Genomic DNA, 6,518 nt, shown 5'->3' on the forward strand with positions numbered 1-6,518 from the left:
CGGTCCGGGAAGATCCCACATGCCGCGGAGCGGCTGGGCCGGTGAGCCATGGCCGCTGAGCCTGCGTGTCCGGAGGCTGTGCTCCACAACGGGAGAGGCCACAACAGTGAGAGGCCCGCGTACCGCAAAAAAAAAAAACAACAAAAAACCTTACCCCTAAAGCCCTCCTCTTTCCGTATGCTACTTCAGACTCCACACATCTAAAGTTCGTTACAATGATAGCATTACCAGCCCATTGAGTGTCCTCTGATCCATCCCACTGTTGTTTCTTTTACATTTCTTACCCAAGCAAACATGCATGTAGCTCTACTACTCTATCATGCATTTATTTATAGATCATCCTATGGCTTTCCTGCATTTAGAGGTTTTACTGTAAGCTTTTATATCTCTGTGGCATCTACTGGATTTCTATGCAGGTTAAGGGAATGAATGACAATGCAAAGTTGCTAGGTTTGATAGAATGCTATTAAGCAGGGAAATTTATGCATGATTTGAAAATTCTAAGTTATAACAATTTTATATTCCCTTTAGTCATATGCTCAAAGTAATGTGCCATCCTATTATTCTCTCCAGCTAAATTTTTAAATTGAAATTTCTTGAAATGGGTGAAATTGTTAAAAAAAAATTGTTTTTACTATGTTTTCTATATTACCTCTTCTCAGATAAGATCAACCTCCTCATTCCTAAAAATTAGAAGTTTCTACAGAATGCTAGTAAATAGAGTATATATAGTCAAAGGTAGTCTCTTGGTGAACATTAAAGAGATGGGGTGATAGACTCTGAAATTATTATGTCCTATATAGTAACATTATTTTTTCTTTGCACCATCAAGATATTGTGCTAGATATAAAAATTGCTTTTATTAATTTGCATCATCATATTATGATTCATCATTAATATTTAGTTATTAATATTTAATATTTCATTGTAAAATTGCCAGCTTATCATTAATAATTAAAATAATTTCTGTATTTTAAATCATGATTGAATTATATTATAGCATGCTGCCTTTTTTTTTGGTAAGACTTGCCTGATTTTTTTAAAAGAAAGCCTATAGGAAAAAAGCTAATACTAACTTTCCTTTGTAGTGTAATTATGATATTTTGAAGTACTTTTATATCTGTTACTTAATATTTTGGTCATAATTGTGATATGAGAATGACAGGTGATTAAGGATGGGGGTTTTGAGTGTCATGGTACCAGTCAACATGGAGATGGAAAACAACCATGTGAATAATCAATTAATCATACCACATAATGGAGCCCCAGTAAAATCTCTGAACACTGAGACTTAGGTGAGCTTCCTTTGTTGGCAACTCTATGTATATTGTCATGTATCACTGCCGGGAGAGTAACATGGAGAGAAGACAGTGAGAGCCCCATGTTTGGTACTTCCCTGGACTCCACCCTATCTGCTTCCTCTCTTGGCTGGTGTTCATCTGTATCCTTCCCTGTAATAAACTGTAACTGTGAGTATAGCAGCTTTCAGGGAGTCCCGAGAGTCCTTCTAGAGAAATAATGAGACTGAGGGTGGTTTTGGAATACCCTGAACTTCCAGTTAGTGTCAGAAGTGAGGGAAGATTTGGAGACTGTGCCCTCTATTTTGCAGTTGCCTGAACTCCCAAGAAACTGGTCTAAACTCTCACAATAAGGTACTGATCCATTGGATTTTGAATGAATATAATATTGAAATTCTGAAGTTATTAATTTTCTTATTCTATCCTATCATGTCAGTTATTTTATAAAAGAAACTAATTATGGATGCAATTTGGCATATTTATGCCAGACTTCACTCCTAAATTAATTATTTTCCAAGCTTATTAGGACCGTATCAGTTCAACTACTGGTTGGTTGTTTTTTTTGTTTCTTTGTTTTTAAAAAAATATTTATTTATTTATTTGGTTGCACCAGGTCTTAGTTACAGCAGGTGGGCTCCTTAGTTGCTGACTGCAGGCTCCTTAGTTGTGGCATGAGAACTCTTAGTTGCAGCATGCATGTGGGATCTAGTTCCCTGACCAGGGATCGAACCCAGGCCCCCTGCATTGGGAGCATGGAGTCTTATCCACTGTGCCACCAGCGAAGCCCCCTGGTTGGTTGTTGAAAGCCTACTATATGTGAGACACCACTTAATATTTTGTGCCGTATTTTGGAAAAATCCAAGTCTTAGGTAATCCTCTTTACTGTGCTTTCCATTTTGATGTTAGATTTGGTGCGTGTGTGTGAGTGTGTGTGTGTGTGCGCCTCTGTGTGTTGCCAGACATCAGAAATGAAGTGTATGATCATCTCAACAAATACTGTCACAGTTTAGCTAAAGAAACTGAGCAAATTCAATGATAGCTAGTTTAAGGCAAAGCAGGAATCAGAGTGTAGATCTCTGGACTTCAGTGTATAGCATTATAATTGCATTTCCTTTCTTTCTATATGTTATTGGTTCAGAAAAATTTCAGACTCAAAATTTTCAAACTGGAGACATACAGGACGTCTTCACACAAATTACAGCTCCCTCTGTAATTTCTAATACAAAGTTATGTGTTCGAGAAACAAAGGGGTCCACGTTTCTCAATATTTAGATTACTGAGCAGCTTTCTTAGGAATTATGGAAACTTCTTTCCAGTGTGGTTGCTAATTCATCTCCAGCCTGCTCTAAGCAAGTTACTAGTTGACAGAATTGAATGCTTACCCTAAAACAGATGGGAAAGATTCATACCTGAACTTGTTTAAATATGGATAACTAGGACTACAGTTTGCATTTACAGTGACAGTGAAACGTGGTTTCTGCAGAAGATAGAGTGGGCAAACAAGCTTTCTTTAACACAGTGTGTTACTTTAGGCATGTTCTTTTCCTTTTTACTTGTAACTGATAAATCCAAACCTTAGAAGGCATATAACTTGTTTTCAATGCTGGACATGCCAATTCTCCCCAGATTTCAGATTCCATTCCTTCTCAAAAATTTCCATGGAAGTCATCTTCACGGCAGAGGGAAGTGGCTTCTGCTTGTAGGATAGAGCAGCCTTTCACGAGCAAAAGTGCTTTGAAGTAATAGCCTTTTGTTTGTTTTAATTTAAAAATTATGTTTTACATCTTTTATTCTTTAGCAAAATAACAATTAAAATTGTCACGCCAGAGGGGTGTACCATACTTATTTTGTAGTTTTGGATATTTATGTCACCTTTAACTCAGGTGAATGTGTATTCCAGTTTAAGAAGCACAGAGATAGAATATGTGAATTTTGGAGGCCGTAGGTTTCTGTTTATAGATGTTCTCAGAGTTTTTTGCATAGTAATATAGATTGAGAGTCAGAAAGAAGAGACTTACTAAGCAGCATTTCTCAAATATATTTTATCATAAAAGCTTTTCCACAGTGCTCACTTAACTGGCATCTTATGGAATGAGTATTCCAAGGAACACAGTTTGGGAAAGGCTTGTCTAATTCAGTGTTACCTCTCCATTTTATTACATAAATAATATTTTTCTTAAAACAGTTTTTATTAATTAAAAAGTTACATACTATAATTATTAAGCCTATTATAACATCAAAAAATGATCTATTTTGTTACTTCTTTTAAAGTTTGTCATAAAACTTTGCTATTTGGATAAAGATTTTTACAAGATTTTCTCAGTGTTTGAAAATAGTGCCATTAGGTCAGTAGCCTAGCAATTAGAATAACTTGTTGCCTAGATTCTGACACCTATCTGCTCTGGGATTCTAACCTTTCTAGTCATATATAATCTCTCTTCACTTCAATTGCTTGTTTAAAAATTTTAAAAGTTAAAATTTAAAAAAGAGGTTACACCTGTCCTATCAATTTCACAGTACATTTTGTATTGAATTAGTTAAATTTACTGTATTAACTAGAAAGCATAACAATATAAGACATATCAATGTTATTACCATTGTTATAGGACTAAGCACATTTCCATTTAACCTTTTGTAAATGTTGGATACAGTTGGTGGAGACTTACAAACATTGCTGAAAACCTTTTGAAGTAAAGTAATAATTGATTATTATCAAATGTGAGTTTCTTCTAGCAGTTTCTTCCATCATTTTTTACAAAGAACCCTCTCTATATGTTTATATAGGTTAGATAGCTTTAATTTGCTTCATATTTCCTCTCAGCTATCACAGCTTACCATTCCCATGGGAGGATTTCTTTTTCTTATAATTTATTTTTAAATGAGATGGCACAACTGTTTTAGTTTAATGCATTTTTTTCCCTAAAGTTCCCTGTAAGTGGCATTTATGAGCAATTTTAGATTTATTCCGTTATAATGGCATTTTAAAAAGATTATCCTTAGGCATTATGATGGTTTTAGAATAAATCTAGCTAAAATATTCATCTTTGTTGTGAAAAAGAAAGCTCCTAAATGTCTTTAAACATAGTCCATCTTTCAGAGACCTTCTGTCTGGAGACAAGTTTGTCTCCTGAGTAAATTGAACAACAGTAATTCATGGCATTTGTTCAGCATTGTGTATTTTCAAAGTGATTTGCAATCATCAGTTCATTTAACCACCCAGCAATCCCAGCGCTGAGAAACAAATGTAGTCTGACCACCACCTGAGCTGGTATTAGCACCCCAAATTGCCTCCATGCTCACATCGTCCAGGCTTGCTTTGATTAAAAATCACCCTTGGAACAAATGAAAAGCTACATGTAAGCTACTCCCGTCTACTTCTTTGTCCTTTATTTGCTCGTAAGTGGAATAATGTATTGCCATTTCAGTGGGAGCTGTCTGTGTCCCCAGTACTCCTCAGAGATAGTGTGCTTGTGTAAATATGACAGAATGGTGTGGTAAGATCCTTTTAGGGAACTTTTTGTACTCACCTTTTGAGGTCCAACTCAGATGTTATTTTATAACTGAAATGTTCCATATAACTTCTCCTTCTGTCTTCCCATTATTTAATTAATTTCTCCCAAGGGAACCCTCCTGCACTGTTGGTGGGAATGGAAATTGATACAGCCACTATGAAGAACAATATGGAAGTTCCTTAAAAAACTAAACTAGAACTACCATACGACCCAGCAATCCCAATACTGGGCATATACCCAGAGAAAACCATAATTCAAAAAGAGACATGTACCACAATGTTCGTTGCAGCTCTATTTACAATAGCCAGGATATGGAAGCAACCTAAATGTCCATCAACAGATGAATGGATAAAGAAGATGTGGTACATATATACAATGGAATATTACTCCGCCATAAAAAGGAATGAAATTGAGCTATCTGTAGTGAGGTGGATGGACCTAGAATCTGTCATACAGAGTGAAGTAAGTCAGAAAGAGAAAATCAAATACTGTATGCTAACGCATATATATGGAATTTTACAAAGCAGTACTGATGAACCTAGTGGCAGGGCAGGAATAAAGACGCAGATGTAGAGAATGGACTTGAGGACACAGGCGGGGAAGGGGAAGCTGGGACGAAGTGAGAGAGTGGCATGGACATATACACACTACCAAATGTAAAATAGATAGCTAGTGGGAAGCAGCCGCACAGCACAGGGAGATCAGCTCGGTGCCTTCTGACCACCTAGAGGGGTGGGATAGGGAGGGTGGGAGGGAGACGCAAGAGGGAGGATATATGGGGATAGATGTATACATATAGCTGATTCACTTTGTTGTACAGCAGAAACTAACACAACATTGTAAAGCATTTATACTCCAATAAAGATGTGAAAAAAAATTAATTTCTCCCTGCTGTGTTCTCACAGAATTTTATACATACTTCTTTTACAGCTCTTACCACAATTTTGTTGTAGCTTTAAGTCTAGACTGGGAACATTTCTATGGCCTGTAACTATGTCTTATTTATAAATCTACCCTCATCCCTTAGCACAGTGTCTGGAATATGTGGAAACCCAAGCATCTTTAAATCCCATTTTAGAACTCAGCTTCTCCAGGTGGCTTTCACCAAGCTATCTACCCTGTGCTCTAGTTGATGTGAGTAGTAGAAGCAGGGTGTCCAAATCAGATGGGTTTAGTGCAGTCTCCCTGGAGGCATTACTGTTTTGGCTAATTTCTCAAGATGAAATGCTAAGATTTTGGTGAAACCGATAAGAGGAAGCAAACAGGATCTGTTAAAGTTCCAGGGCCAGTAATAGCGTAACAGACTGTGAATAGTCTTAATAACAGTGGCCAGCACATGTCAGCATTCTCTTCATCATCGTCACTGCTACTGTCATCGTACAGTTACCCTTTACTAAACACTTTCTAGGTGTCTTACAGACTTTATCTCATGTGATAATCACAATGGCCATGCAATATAGGAATTATCATCGTACGTTCTCAGGTAAAAAAAAAAAAAAAAGAAAAGAAATGTCAGAAGTCAGATTCAGAGAGACTAAGAAACCCTCTCAAGTTCTTGTCGCAAGTAAAGCGAGGTAGCCAGGATTGAACCTCATGGCATGAAGGTTGTATCTTTATTGCCTTGTGTCATTTGGGTACGTTCTTGGGCCTGCTTGCTTCTTGGAATACCTGCCGATTATATTGCTTCTCTTTTCTCTTTTGTCCATGA

This window comes from Physeter macrocephalus, chromosome 1 (genome assembly GCF_002837175.3).
Source record: "Physeter macrocephalus isolate SW-GA chromosome 1, ASM283717v5, whole genome shotgun sequence".
Classification (NCBI taxonomy): Eukaryota; Metazoa; Chordata; class Mammalia; order Artiodactyla; family Physeteridae; genus Physeter; species Physeter macrocephalus.